General features: G+C 33.5%; 1 pseudogene; it reads right to left on the reverse strand.

Annotated features, from left to right (window-relative positions):
• Positions 1-9,637: 9,637 nt before the first annotated feature.
• LOC137410371 (protein FAM200C-like) lies at positions 9,638-11,416 on the reverse strand (annotated as a pseudogene).
• Between the last annotated feature and the right edge of the window lie 5,704 nt (positions 11,417-17,120).

Below are 17,120 nucleotides of genomic sequence, written 5' to 3' on the forward strand. Positions count from 1 at the left end.
AGTCGTATAACTTAGAGTGAATGATATTCGTCGCGCCGTGAAATGAAATGCTGATTGAAATTGCAATGCGTTAGACAATTTATTGTAAAGAGTTCTCTGTAAGCTGCGGTAGCGTACATTTTTAAATACGTCGGCACAAGTTTATTGAAAAACGTTAAACTGTCTCATGTAAAATAATCTATAATAAGAAGATCGAATAACAAATTTTGGATTATGCAATTTTGTACCTTATTGTAGCTTTCATAGTCAGGTGGCCAAAAGTTATTTGTAGTTGTAAAACTTGAAAAGGCTCGTATTCATCGCGCTGTAACATGAAGTGGTAAATGATCTTGCGATGCATTAGGCATATTAATTTAAATTGTTTTTGACAAACTGAGGTAGCATACATTTTTCAATAAATCTGAACTAATCCGTTGAAACACTTTTTGTACTATTTCAACTCTCTAATCGATTTCATATAACGACTAGAACTCGCGGAGTGCCGGAGAGGCTTGTTATAATTCCTATACGTATTTCGAAACAATAGTTTAAGCAGACGACAGGTGATAATGAGTTGTTCTAATACTTAATGGCATGAGTCGTCTGCAAAACTTTCTCCTTTTGATGTTAGGAATCTGACTCAAACATCTCGAGCTTAAGCACTCATTGAAAGTGACATTTTTAAATAGCACTAATAAAACCAAATCTATTCATTGTTTATTTTTGCTACACCCATTTTCAAAGCAAACTGATAGACATGTTGGAAAGCAATTACCTGAACAACTTCAAAAACAACTATCAAGATGATTTTTTGAGATGTGTCTGATCAAAATTAAATTGCTAACAGTTTGATTTCCACAGAAAAACCCCTTATGTAAATACAATTACTGTGTTTATAAGTCGGTCTGAACTGATTCTACAAGCTTTGAAAAAGATATTGCCATGGATGAGTATTGAACACACAGCCCCTTGCGTATTTGCCGGTGACATTTTTCGTTAATACGGCGTATTGTTTCCAGGCGCACCGTGATATAAATACTACTGGCACATAATTTACATTAGATGACACACAATAGCCCAACATGATCATTTTCTTGGTATCTTCCTAATGCAACGTTTATTCAACTCTACGCTGATCTCAAATTGGATTGAATTCTATATAATAAGAGAAAACTGTTTTATCCTCCTTTTTGTGAGCTCTAAAAGGTTTACCGCAACAAACTTGTAATCTTGACTTTGAAGAAACTTTTTAAAACACGCATGCGTGTTTAATAACTCAATCATGAAAATATAACAGCCATTTTGACTTTTTCGATAGTTTTTAAAATTACTGCAAATTTTCCATATTGTTTTAATATAACGCATTGCAATTTTCAAATGTACTGCAGCCTTCGATGACCAAATTCTTAATTTATGAAAAAGTAGGTTTAAAAATGTATTTTCTTACGATATTGTTATTGATTAATCTAAATAGTTTGACTGAAATTTGTAAAATATCTTTTAATTCCATTTGAACAACCCTATTTTTGCTTTGACTTTTGACTGTGTTAACAAAGAACTTACTCACCTAAATTTTATTGAGGCTTGATTTTCAGCAGAGTGTATACTGCGTAAGTTAACCCCAAAATTTGCTAACTAGTAAAAAACAAGAGTAGATCGCGTTAACATAGTTTAAAATTCATAATGTGGGAAAAATCATTAATAAAAAGTATTAATAATCAACTTAGAATTATGCCATTTTGTACCTTAGTGTAGTTTTAAAAGTTACGTGGCCAAACGTTTTTTGCAGTCGTATAACTTAGAGTGAATGATATTCGTCGCGCCGTGAAATGAAATGCTGATTGAAATTGCAATGCGTTAGACAGTTTATTGTAAAGAGTTCTCTGTAAGCTGCGGTAGCGTACATTTTTAAATACGTCGGCACAAGTTTATTGAAAAACGTTAAACTGTCTCATGTAAAATAATCTATAATAAGAAGATCGAATAACAAATTTTGGATTATGCAATTTTGTACCTTATTGTAGCTTTCATAGTCAGGTGGCCAAAAGTTATTTGTAGTTGTAAAACTTGAAAAGGCTCGTATTCATCGCGCTGTAACATGAAGTGGTAAATGATCTTGCGATGCATTAGGCATATTAATTTAAATTGTTTTTGACAAACTGAGGTAGCATACATTTTTCAATAAATCTGAACTAATCCGTTGAAACACTTTTTGTACTATTTCAACTCTCTAATCGATTTCATAAAATGACTAGAACTGGCGGAGTGCCGGAGAGGCTTGTTATAATTCTTATATGTATTTCGAAACAATAGTTTAAGCAGACGACAGGTGATAATGAGTTATTCTAATACTTAATGGCACGAGTCGTCTGCAAAACTTTCTCCTTTTGATGTTAGGAATCTGACTCAAACATCTCGAGCTTAAGCACACATTGAAAGTGGCAATTTTAAATAGCACTAATAAAACCAAATCTATTCGTTGTTTATTTTTGCTACACCCATTTTCAAAGCAAACAAATAGACATGTTGGAAAGCAATTACCTGAACAACTTCAAAAACAACTATCAAGATGATTTTTTGAGATGTGTCTGATCAAAATTAAATTGCTAACAGTTTGATTTCCACAGAAAAACCCCTTATGTAAATACAATTACTGTGTTTAAAAGTCGGTCTGAACTGATTCTACAAGCTTTGAAAAAGATATTGCCATGGATGAGTATTGAACACACAGCCCTTTGTGTATTTGCCGGTGACATTTTTCATTAATACGGCGTATTGTTTCCAGGCGCACCGTGATATAAATACTACTGGCACATAATTTACATTAGATGACACACAATAGCCTAACATGATCATTTTCTTGGTATCTTCCTAATGCAACGTTTATTCAACTCTACGCTGATCTCAAATTTGATTGAATCCTATATAACAAGAGAAAACTGTTTTATCCTCCTTTTTGTGAGCTCTAAAGGGTTTACCGCAACAAACTTGTAATCTTGACTTTGAAGAAACTTTTTAAAACATGGATGCGTGTTTAATAACTCAATCATGAAAATACAACAGCCATTTTGACTTTTTCGATAGTTTTTAAAATTGCTGCAAATTTTCTAAATTGTTTTAATATAACGCATTGCAATTTTCAAATGTACTGCAGCCTTCGATGACCAAATTCTTAATTTATGAAAAAGTAGGTTTAAAAATGTATTTTCTTACGATATTGTTATTGATTAATCTAAATAGTTTGACTGAAATTTGTAAAATATCTTTTAATTCCATTTGAACAACCCTATTTTTGCTTTGACTTTTGACTGTGTTAACAAAGAACTTACTCACCTAAATTTTATTGAGGCTTGATTTTCAGCAGAGTGTATACTGCGTAAGTTAACCCCAAAATTTGCTAACTAGTAAAAAACAAGAGTAGATCGCGTTAACATAGTTTAAAATTCATAATGTGGGAAAAATCATTAATAAAAAGTATTAATAATCAACTTAGAATTATGCCATTTTGCACCTTATTGTAGTTTTAAAAGTTACGTGGCCAAAAGTTTTTTGCAGTCGTATAACTTAGAGTGAATGATATTCGTCGCGCCGTGAAATGAAATGCTGATTGAAATTGCAATGCGTTAGACAATTTATTGTAAAGAGTTCTCTGTAAGCTGCGGTAGCGTACATTTTTAAATACGTCGGCACAAGTTTATTGAAAAACGTTAAACTGTCTCATGTAAAATAATCTATAATAAGAAGATCGAATAACAAATTTTGGATTATGCAATTTTGTACCTTATTGTAGCTTTCATAGTCAGGTGGCCAAAAGTTATTTGTAGTTGTAAAACTTGAAAAGGCTCGTATTCATCGCGCTGTAACATGAAGTGGTAAATGATCTTGCGATGCATTAGGCATATTAATTTAAATTGTTTTTGACAAACTGAGGTAGCATACATTTTTCAATAAATCTGAACTAATCCGTTGAAACACTTTTTGTACTATTTCAACTCTCTAATCGATTTCATATAACGACTAGAACTCGCGGAGTGCCGGAGAGGCTTGTTATAATTCCTATACGTATTTCGAAACAATAGTTTAAGCAGACGACAGGTGATAATGAGTTGTTCTAATACTTAATGGCATGAGTCGTCTGCAAAACTTTCTCCTTTTGATGTTAGGAATCTGACTCAAACATCTCGAGCTTAAGCACTCATTGAAAGTGACATTTTTAAATAGCACTAATAAAACCAAATCTATTCATTGTTTATTTTTGCTACACCCATTTTCAAAGCAAACTGATAGACATGTTGGAAAGCAATTACCTGAACAACTTCAAAAACAACTATCAAGATGATTTTTTGAGATGTGTCTGATCAAAATTAAATTGCTAACAGTTTGATTTCCACAGAAAAACCCCTTATGTAAATACAATTACTGTGTTTATAAGTCGGTCTGAACTGATTCTACAAGCTTTGAAAAAGATATTGCCATGGATGAGTATTGAACACACAGCCCCTTGCGTATTTGCCGGTGACATTTTTCGTTAATACGGCGTATTGTTTCCAGGCGCACCGTGATATAAATACTACTGGCACATAATTTACATTAGATGACACACAATAGCCCAACATGATCATTTTCTTGGTATCTTCCTAATGCAACGTTTATTCAACTCTACGCTGATCTCAAATTGGATTGAATTCTATATAATAAGAGAAAACTGTTTTATCCTCCTTTTTGTGAGCTCTAAAAGGTTTACCGCAACAAACTTGTAATCTTGACTTTGAAGAAACTTTTTAAAACACGCATGCGTGTTTAATAACTCAATCATGAAAATATAACAGCCATTTTGACTTTTTCGATAGTTTTTAAAATTACTGCAAATTTTCCATATTGTTTTAATATAACGCATTGCAATTTTCAAATGTACTGCAGCCTTCGATGACCAAATTCTTAATTTATGAAAAAGTAGGTTTAAAAATGTATTTTCTTACGATATTGTTATTGATTAATCTAAATAGTTTGACTGAAATTTGTAAAATATCTTTTAATTCCATTTGAACAACCCTATTTTTGCTTTGACTTTTGACTGTGTTAACAAAGAACTTACTCACCTAAATTTTATTGAGGCTTGATTTTCAGCAGAGTGTATACTGCGTAAGTTAACCCCAAAATTTGCTAACTAGTAAAAAACAAGAGTAGATCGCGTTAACATAGTTTAAAATTCATAATGTGGGAAAAATCATTAATAAAAAGTATTAATAATCAACTTAGAATTATGCCATTTTGTACCTTAGTGTAGTTTTAAAAGTTACGTGGCCAAACGTTTTTTGCAGTCGTATAACTTAGAGTGAATGATATTCGTCGCGCCGTGAAATGAAATGCTGATTGAAATTGCAATGCGTTAGACAGTTTATTGTAAAGAGTTCTCTGTAAGCTGCGGTAGCGTACATTTTTAAATACGTCGGCACAAGTTTATTGAAAAACGTTAAACTGTCTCATGTAAAATAATCTATAATAAGAAGATCGAATAACAAATTTTGGATTATGCAATTTTGTACCTTATTGTAGCTTTCATAGTCAGGTGGCCAAAAGTTATTTGTAGTTGTAAAACTTGAAAAGGCTCGTATTCATCGCGCTGTAACATGAAGTGGTAAATGATCTTGCGATGCATTAGGCATATTAATTTAAATTGTTTTTGACAAACTGAGGTAGCATACATTTTTCAATAAATCTGAACTAATCCGTTGAAACACTTTTTGTACTATTTCAACTCTCTAATCGATTTCATAAAATGACTAGAACTGGCGGAGTGCCGGAGAGGCTTGTTATAATTCTTATATGTATTTCGAAACAATAGTTTAAGCAGACGACAGGTGATAATGAGTTATTCTAATACTTAATGGCACGAGTCGTCTGCAAAACTTTCTCCTTTTGATGTTAGGAATCTGACTCAAACATCTCGAGCTTAAGCACACATTGAAAGTGGCAATTTTAAATAGCACTAATAAAACCAAATCTATTCGTTGTTTATTTTTGCTACACCCATTTTCAAAGCAAACAAATAGACATGTTGGAAAGCAATTACCTGAACAACTTCAAAAACAACTATCAAGATGATTTTTTGAGATGTGTCTGATCAAAATTAAATTGCTAACAGTTTGATTTCCACAGAAAAACCCCTTATGTAAATACAATTACTGTGTTTAAAAGTCGGTCTGAACTGATTCTACAAGCTTTGAAAAAGATATTGCCATGGATGAGTATTGAACACACAGCCCTTTGTGTATTTGCCGGTGACATTTTTCATTAATACGGCGTATTGTTTCCAGGCGCACCGTGATATAAATACTACTGGCACATAATTTACATTAGATGACACACAATAGCCTAACATGATCATTTTCTTGGTATCTTCCTAATGCAACGTTTATTCAACTCTACGCTGATCTCAAATTTGATTGAATCCTATATAACAAGAGAAAACTGTTTTATCCTCCTTTTTGTGAGCTCTAAAGGGTTTACCGCAACAAACTTGTAATCTTGACTTTGAAGAAACTTTTTAAAACATGGATGCGTGTTTAATAACTCAATCATGAAAATACAACAGCCATTTTGACTTTTTCGATAGTTTTTAAAATTGCTGCAAATTTTCTAAATTGTTTTAATATAACGCATTGCAATTTTCAAATGTACTGCAGCCTTCGATGACCAAATTCTTAATTTATGAAAAAGTAGGTTTAAAAATGTATTTTCTTACGATATTTTTATTGAATAATCAAATTAGTTTGACTGAAATTTGTAAAATATCTTTTAATTCCATTTGAACAACCCTATTTTTGCTTTGACTTTTGACTGTGTTAACAAAGAACTTACTCACCTAAATTTTATTGAGGCTTGATTTTCAGCAGAGTGTATACTGCGTAAGTTAACCCCAAAATTTGCTAACTAGTAAAAAACAAGAGTAGATCGCGTTAACATAGTTTAAAATTCATAATGTGGGAAAAATCATTAATAAAAAGTATTAATAATCAACTTAGAATTATGCCATTTTGCACCTTATTGTAGTTTTAAAAGTTCCTTGGCCAAAAGTTTTTTGCAGTCGTATAACTTAGAGTGAATGATATTCGTCGCGCCGTGAAATGAAATGCTGATTGAAATTGCAATGCGTTAGACAATTTATTGTAAAGAGTTCTCTGTAAGCTGCGGTAGCGTACATTTTTAAATACGTCGGCACAAGTTTATTGAAAAACGTTAAACTGTCTCATGTAAAATAATCTATAATAAGAAGATCGAATAACAAATTTTGGATTATGCAATTTTGTACCTTATTGTAGCTTTCATAGTCAGGTGGCCAAAAGTTATTTGTAGTTGTAAAACTTGAAAAGGCTCGTATTCATCGCGCTGTAACATGAAGTGGTAAATGATCTTGCGATGCATTAGGCATATTAATTTAAATTGTTTTTGACAAACTGAGGTAGCATACATTTTTCAATAAATCTGAACTAATCCGTTGAAACACTTTTTGTACTATTTCAACTCTCTAATCGATTTCATATAACGACTAGAACTCGCGGAGTGCCGGAGAGGCTTGTTATAATTCCTATACGTATTTCGAAACAATAGTTTAAGCAGACGACAGGTGATAATGAGTTGTTCTAATACTTAATGGCATGAGTCGTCTGCAAAACTTTCTCCTTTTGATGTTAGGAATCTGACTCAAACATCTCGAGCTTAAGCACTCATTGAAAGTGACATTTTTAAATAGCACTAATAAAACCAAATCTATTCATTGTTTATTTTTGCTACACCCATTTTCAAAGCAAACTGATAGACATGTTGGAAAGCAATTACCTGAACAACTTCAAAAACAACTATCAAGATGATTTTTTGAGATGTGTCTGATCAAAATTAAATTGCTAACAGTTTGATTTCCACAGAAAAACCCCTTATGTAAATACAATTACTGTGTTTATAAGTCGGTCTGAACTGATTCTACAAGCTTTGAAAAAGATATTGCCATGGATGAGTATTGAACACACAGCCCCTTGCGTATTTGCCGGTGACATTTTTCGTTAATACGGCGTATTGTTTCCAGGCGCACCGTGATATAAATACTACTGGCACATAATTTACATTAGATGACACACAATAGCCCAACATGATCATTTTCTTGGTATCTTCCTAATGCAACGTTTATTCAACTCTACGCTGATCTCAAATTGGATTGAATTCTATATAATAAGAGAAAACTGTTTTATCCTCCTTTTTGTGAGCTCTAAAAGGTTTACCGCAACAAACTTGTAATCTTGACTTTGAAGAAACTTTTTAAAACACGCATGCGTGTTTAATAACTCAATCATGAAAATATAACAGCCATTTTGACTTTTTCGATAGTTTTTAAAATTGCTGCAAATTTTCTAAATTGTTTTAATATAACGCATTGCAATTTTCAAATGTACTGCAGCCTTCGATGACCAAATTCTTAATTTATGAAAAAGTAGGTTTAAAAATGTATTTTTTTACGATATTTTTATTGAATAATCAAATTAGTTTGACTGAAATTTGTAAAATATCTTTTAATTCCATTTGAACAACCCTATTTTTGCTTTGACTTTTGACTGTGTTAACAAAGAACTTACTCACCTAAATTTTATTGAGGCTTGATTTTCAGCAGAGTGTATACTGCGTAAGTTAACCCCAAAATTTGCTAACTAGTAAAAAACAAGAGTAGATCGCGTTAACATAGTTTAAAATTCATAATGTGGGAAAAATCATTAATAAAAAGTATTAATAATCAACTTAGAATTATGCCATTTTGCACCTTATTGTAGTTTTAAAAGTTACGTGGCCAAAAGTTTTTTGCAGTCGTATAACTTAGAGTGAATGATATTCGTCGCGCCGTGAAATGAAATGCTGATTGAAATTGCAATGCATTAGACAGTTTATTGTAAAGAGTTCTCTGTAAGCTGCGGTAGCGTACATTTTTAAACACGTCTGCACAAGTTTATTGAAAAACGTTAAACTGTCTCATGTAAAATAATCTATAATAAGAAGATCGAATAACAAATTTTGGATTATGCAATTTTGTACCTTATTGTAGCTTTCATAGTCAGGTGGCCAAAAGTTATTTGTAGTTGTAAAATTTGAAAAGGCTCGTATTCATCGCGCTGTAACATGAAGTGGTAAATGATCTTGCGATGCATTAGGCATATTAATTTAAATTGTTTTTGACAAACTGAGGTAGCATACATTTTTCAATAAATCTGAACTAATCCGTTGAAACACTTTTTGTACTATTTCAACTCTCTAATCGATTTCATAAAATGACTAGAACTGGCGGAGTGCCGGAGAGGCTTGTTATAATTCTTATATGTATTTCGAAACAATAGTTTAAGCCAGTGGTTCCCAACCTTTTATTTGCTTTTACCCCTTTGCAAAATTTTAAAGTACAAATTCCCCCCCCCCCCCCCCCCCCCTGAAATATGTGGAGTGTGAATTTTTTACTAAATGGTATTCACTGAAAGGGCTGCACAGGTACATATATGTAGGTCAGCAGCATATATATGTATTTATTTGTTAAATAACTGAGAGTACGACATATAGTAATAAATCATGTCAACATTGTTGTTATTCTTGTACACTCAACAGGTGTGCTGTGAGATTATGAATTTTAATGAGAGGGCTGCTGCTGATGCCTCTGTGCAAGTTTACACAAATCAGGCTTTGTTTTTGATAATGCACATCTCAAGTCGCTCTCAAGGTCAAGACGATTTCTTTTCTCAGTTTTAAAATGCAATATTGATGAAAACCCTACTTCGCATAGGTAAGTAGAGCTAAATGGCATCAGAATCTTTATTGCCTTTTCGGCAATGAATGGAGAAAGGTTTCTTGCTGAGAGCCAAAACTGGTCAATAGACATTAATCTGAAATCATCTTTCAGTGCAGAATTGTTAACCAACTCAATAAACTCCTCTTGTAGCTTCTCTGGAATTTCTTCAACAGTGCGTTGAAATGGATTTCGTGTGATGTTGAGCATCTTCTTTTTTTCTGAAGGTAATTCAGGGAAGTAGCGTCCAAATTCTGTTATGAGATCAAACAGGTGTTCAGTAATGGTTGCCACTAGACTGCCAGGAGCAGGTTTGTCTTCCAATAATTCAGTGAGTGTGGGAAAGGATACCGTGTTTCCAGTGCAAGTTCGTGTATGCCACAGTACCAGCTTTGCTTTGAAAGCATCAATGCTGTCATGAAAGGCAAGGACATGATGATTGCTCCCTTGCAACTTCAGGTTCAACTTGTTTAGTTAGGCAAATATATCAACCAGGTATGCAGTCTCAAATGCATAGTTATCAGCTTTCATAGCTGCTAAAAGTTCATGCTGGCTTTTACTTTCAAGAAATTTCATAACCTCAGATCGTAGCTCAAAGAGCCTGCCTAACATGTTTCCCTTGGACAACCACCTCACTTCAGTATGAAATAACAAAGTTGTAAACATGACATCACTTTCAGAACATAGTGCTGAGAACAATCTGGTATTTAGTGCTGATGCTTTGATGTAATTCACAACTTTTATGTTCACATCCAAGTTCGATTTCAACGCTTGTGGGAGAGTTTTTGATGCCAATGCTTCACGGTGAATGAAGCAATGCACTCCTTTTATATCAGGGTTCTTCTGCTTGATCTGTTTTACAAAGCCTGATCTACATCCTAACTTAGCAGGTGCTCCATCAGTGCATACACTTATTAGCTTCTCCCAATCTAACTTGGCCTTTTCAAGGAAATTTTCAACTACTTTCAACACATCTCTTGCCGTAGTTGTTCTAAGCAAGGGCTGACAAAACAGAAACTCTTCTTCAATGAATGTGTCATGCACATATCTACCATACACCAATAGCTGGGAAAGACTGGCAACATCAGTTGACTCATCAAGTTGTATGGCCCAAAATGGGGATGCTTTAATCTTAGCAACTACTTTCTCAATATTTGCTGCAATATCATCAATGCGTCGCTTCACAGTGTTGTTGGATAGCGGGAGGTCTTGAAACTTTTGCTCAGCTGATTTTCCAAGTACTATTGATGCGCAGTCTAACATACATGGCTTGATCAGGGTCTCTCCTATTGTATGTGGCTTTTTACACTGAGCAATACGGTAGGAAACAGCGTATGAAGCTGTAATAAGTACATTACTATGAGCATAAAGATCACCATTTGCATCAAGTCTACTTCTCTTTACTTGCCGCTCTTTGGACTGAAAGTAGTCCCGGTCTTTCTCAGCTATTGTGGGGTGAATTTTTTGCAAGTGTTGCTTCAACCGAAAGGGTTTCATGGAGTCGTTTAAAAAAGTTTTCAGGCATATCACACATTGCGGAAGCTGGAGACCGTTTTTCATGAGATACGAAAACCGATACTCCAAGTAACTCTTATTGTAGGTTTGTTTCTTTGCCTTAGACATCCTGCACTAATTGATAGTTCTAAAATAAAGCAGCGAATGAAAAATATTATAAGCGATGTAGTATATGTCTGTACAATAATAATAATCTGTGACTGTATTAGAATTTTTTATTTGATCTACTTCTATAGATGCATGATTATGTGACTTCTTTGCAGAAAAGCAAATAAGACATGGCATGAGTGATAATAGGAAACAATAATGTAAGCATATATGTGATCATACTTGTACAAATAATCTTACCAGATTTTTTTTTCTTTCACACGTGGTGCAGTAGTTGATAAGTGAGTGTGTCCTTGAGTCAAATACATGTGCACTGTGAGCAGCACAATGTCAAACTAAGTCTTAGTTTGACCTTCGTTAATAGGGTCATTAATTAAGGTTAAGATTGCTTATTGGAATTTTTCCAAATTGTTGGCAAAGATTATTACATGCGCAGTACATGCAGACTGTATTACAATGAATGTACAATAAAAGTCACTTGGTCTACCCTAGCCAGAATAAACATGTAATAGAAAAGGAAAGAGAACAGAAAACACCTCTAGGATTTTGTTAAGGCATAAAAGTGCATTCGGCAAACGCGAAACTATAAAAACTAAAATTTCCCCCTTTAAAATGCCAAATTCCCCCCAGGGGGGGAATTCCCCCCAGGTTGGGAACCACTGGTTTAAGCAGACGACAGGTGATAATGAGTTATTCTAATACTTAAGCCTGGTTTCCATATGACAGCACAAGGCGCTCAACAAGGCGCACGACATCGTGCGTAGGCCAGTTGTGATATGGAAACCTCAATGCACGACGGTCGCGCGTCATGCTTACGCTGATCGCAAGTATCCAACAGAATGGATCCTTGCGATGGGTGCGTGCGATTATGTATCCCACAATACACCGCTAGACCTTTTCAACTTATCCCACAATTCCAGCAAAGGGCTTTGTTCCGAAGAAATCGGTCTCCCGTACGAAAGAGTAACGAGCCTTATTAGCCTGATTTTTATATGACAGCGTAATTTCGCAACGGAGGTCTGTTTTCCGAAGAAATATGTCTCTCCTACGAAAGACTAAGGAAAATATTCACTCTGTCCAATGCAAGCATGGAGCTTACGCGCGATATGGAAACACTGCCTCGCGGCCCCAGAAATGCATTGCGCAAGATCACTGGGCCGCGCGCGATCATTGCGCTGTCATATGGAAACCAGGCTTTAATGGCACGAGTCGTCTGCAAAACTTTCTCCTTTTGATGTTAGGAATCTGACTCAAACATCTCGAGCTTAAGCACACATTAAAAGTGGCAATTTTAAATAGCACTAATAAAACCAAATCTATTCGTTGTTTATTTTTGCTACACCCATTTTCAAAGCAAACAAATAGACATGTTGGAAAGCAATTACCTGAACAACTTCAAAAACAACTATCAAGATGATTTTTTGAGATGTGTCTGATCAAAATTAAATTGCTAACAGTTTGATTTCCACAGAAAAACCCCTTATGTAAATACAATTACTGTGTTTAAAAGTCGGTCTGAACTGATTCTACAAGCTTTGAAAAAGATATTGCCATGGATGAGTATTGAACACACAGCCCTTTGTGTATTTGCCGGTGACATTTTTCATTAATACGGCGTATTGTTTCCAGGCGCACCGTGATATAAATACTACTGGCACATAATTTACATTAGATGACACACAATAGCCTAACATGATCATTTTCTTGGTATCTTCCTAATGCAACGTTTATTCAACTCTACGCTGATCTCAAATTTGATTGAATCCTATATAACAAGAGAAAACTGTTTTATCCTCCTTTTTGTGAGCTCTAAAGGGTTTACCGCAACAAACTTGTAATCTTGACTTTGAAGAAACTTTTTAAAACATGGATGCGTGTTTAATAACTCAATCATGAAAATACAACAGCCATTTTGACTTTTTCGATAGTTTTTAAAATTGCTGCAAATTTTCTAAATTGTTTTAATATAACGCATTGCAATTTTCAAATGTACTGCAGCCTTCGATGACCAAATTCTTAATTTATGAAAAAGTAGGTTTAAAAATGTATTTTCTTACGATATTTTTATTGAATAATCAAATTAGTTTGACTGAAATTTGTAAAATATCTTTTAATTCCATTTGAACAACCCTATTTTTGCTTTGACCTTTGACTGTGTTAACAAAGAACTTACTCACCTAAATTTTATTGAGGCTTGATTTTCAGCAGAGTGTATACTGCGTAAGTTAACCCCAAAATTTGCTAACTAGTAAAAAACAAGAGTAGATCGCGTTAACATAGTTTAAAATTCATAATGTGGGAAAAATCATTAATAAAAAGTATTAATAATCAACTTAGAATTATGCCATTTTGCACCTTATTGTAGTTTTAAAAGTTATGTGGCCAAAAGTTTTTTGCAGTCGTATAACTTAGAGTGAATGATATTCGTCGCGCCGTGAAATGAAATGCTGATTGAAATTGCAATGCATTAGACAGTTTATTGTAAAGAGTTCTCTGTAAGCTGCGGTAGCGTACATTTTTAAACACGTCTGCACAAGTTTATTGAAAAACGTTAAACTGTCTCATGTAAAATAATCTATAATAAGAAGATCGAATAACAAATTTTGGATTATGCAATTTTGTACCTTATTGTAGCTTTCATAGTCAGGTGGCCAAAAGTTATTTGTAGTTGTAAAATTTGAAAAGGCTCGTATTCATCGCGCTGTAACATGAAGTGGTAAATGATCTTGCGATGCATTAGGCATATTAATTTAAATTGTTTTCGACAAACTGAGGTAGCATACATTTTTCAATAAATCTGAACTAATCCGTTGAAACACTTTTTGTACTATTTCAACTCTCTAATCGATTTCATAAAATGACTAGAACTGGCGGAGTGCGGGAGAGGCTTGTTATAATTCTTATATGTATTTCGAAACAATAGTTTAAGCAGACGACAGGTGATAATGAGTTATTCTAATAATTAATGGCACGAGTCGTCTGCAAAACTTTCTCCTTTTGATGTTAGGAGTCTGACTCAAACATCTCGAGCTTAAGCACACATTGAAAGTGGCAATTTTAAATAGCACTAATAAAACCAAATCTATTCGTTGGTTATTTTTGCTACACCCATTTTCAAAGCAAACAAATAGACATGATGGAAAGCAATTACCTGAACAACTTCAAAAACAACTATCAAGATGATTTTTTGAGATGTGTCTGATCAAAATTAAATTGCTAACAGTTTGATTTCCACAGAAAAACCCCTTATGTAAATACAATTACTGTGTTTATAAGTCGGTCTGAACTGATTCTCCAAGCTTTGAAAAAGATATTGCCATGGATGAGTATTGAACACACAGCCCCTTGCGTATTTGCCGGTGACATTTTTCGTTAATACGGCGTATTCTTTCCAGGCGCACCGTGATATAAATACTACTGGCACATAATTTACATTAGATGACACACAATAGCCCAACATGATCATTTTCTTGGTATCTTTCTAATGCAACGTTTATTCAACTCTACGCTGATCTCAAATTGGATTGAAATCTATATAATAAGAAAAAACTGTTTTATCCTCCTTTTTGTGAGCTCTAAAAGGTTTACCGCAACAAACTTGTAATCTTGACTTTGAAGAAACTTTTTAAAACACGCATGCGTGTTTAATAACTCAATCATGAAAATATAACAGCCATTTTGACTTTTTCGATAGTTTTTAAAATTACGGCAAATTTTCCATATTGTTTTAATATAACGCATTGCAATTTTCAAATGTACTGCAGCCTTCGATGACCAAATTCTTAATTTATGAAAAAGTAGGTTTAAAAATGTATTTTCTTACGATATTGTTATTGATTAATCTAAATAGTTTGACTGAAATTTGTAAAATATTTTTTAATTCCATTTGAACAACCCTATTTTTGCTTTGACTTTTGACTGTGTTAACAAAGAACTTACTCACCTAAATTTTATTGAGGCTTAATTTTCAGCAGAGTGTATACTGCGTAAGTTAACCCCAAAATTTGCTAACTAGTAAAAAACAAGAGTAGATCGCGTTAACATAGTTTAAAATTCATAATGTGGGAAAAATCATTAATAAAAAGTATTAATAATCAACTTAGAATTATGCCATTTTGTACCTTATTGTAGTTTTAAAAGTTACGTGGCCAAACGTTTTTTGCAGTCGTATAACTTAGAGTGAATGATATTCGTCGCGCCGTGAAATGAAATGCTGATTGAAATTGCAATGCGTTAGACAGTTTATTGTAAAGAGTTCTCTGTAAGCTGCGGTAGCGTACATTTTTAAATACGTCGGCACAAGTTTATTGAAAAACGTTAAACTGTCTCATGTAAAATAATCTATAATAAGAAGATCGAATAACAAATTTTGGATTATGCAATTTTGTACCTTATTGTAGCTTTCATAGTCAGGTGGCCAAAAGTTATTTGTAGTTGTAAAACTTGAAAAGGCTCGTATTCATCGCGCTGTAACATGAAGTGGTAAATGATCTTGCGATGCATTAGGCATATTAATTTAAATTGTTTTTGACAAACTGAGGTAGCATACATTTTTCAATAAATCTGAACTAATCCGTTGAAACACTTTTTGTACTATTTCAACTCTCTAATCGATTTCATAAAATGACTAGAACTGGCGGAGTGCCGGAGAGGCTTGTTATAATTCTTATATGTATTTCGAAACAATAGTTTAAGCAGACGACAGGTGATAATGAGTTATTCTAATACTTAATGGCACGAGTCGTCTGCAAAACTTTCTCCTTTTGATGTTAGGAATCTGACTCAAACATCTCGAGCTTAAGCACACATTGAAAGTGGCAATTTTAAATAGCACTAATAAAACCAAATCTATTCGTTGTTTATTTTTGCTACACCCATTTTCAAAGCAAACAAATAGACATGTTGGAAAGCAATTACCTGAACAACTTCAAAAACAACTATCAAAATGATTTTTTGAGATGTGTCTGATCAAAATTAAATTGCTAACAGTTTGATTTCCACAGAAAAACCCCTTATGTAAATACAATTACTGTGTTTAAAAGTCGGTCTGAACTGATTCTACAAGCTTTGAAAAAGATATTGCCATGGATGAGTATTGAACACACAGCCCTTTGTGTATTTGCCGGTGACATTTTTCGTTAATACGGCGTATTGTTTCCAAGCGCACCGTGATATAAATACTACTGGCACATAATTTACATTAGATGACACACAATAGCCCAACATGATCATTTTCTTGGTATCTTCCTAATGCAACGTTTATTCAACTCTACGCTGATCTCAAGTTTGATTGAATCCTATATAATAAGAGAAAACTGTTTTATCCTCCTTTTTGTGAGCTCTAAAAGGTTTACCGCAACAAACTTGTAATCTTGACTTTGAACAAACTTTTTAAAACATGCATGCGTGTTTAATAACTCAATCATGAAAATATAACAGCCATTTTGACTTTTTCGATAGTTTTTAAAATTGCTGCAAAATTTCTAAATTGTTTTAATATAACGCATTGCAATTTTCAAATGTACTGCAGCCTTCGATGACCAAATTCATAATTTATGAAAAAATAGGTTTAAAAATGTATTTTCTTACGATATTTTTATTGAATAATCAAATTAGTTTGACTGAAATTTGTAAAATATCTTTTAATTCCATTTGAACAACCCTATTTTGGCTTTGACTTTTGACTGTGTTAACAAAGAACTTA

Source organism: Watersipora subatra, unplaced genomic scaffold (genome assembly GCF_963576615.1).
Source record: "Watersipora subatra unplaced genomic scaffold, tzWatSuba1.1 SCAFFOLD_123, whole genome shotgun sequence".
Taxonomy (NCBI): Eukaryota; Metazoa; Bryozoa; class Gymnolaemata; order Cheilostomatida; family Watersiporidae; genus Watersipora; species Watersipora subatra.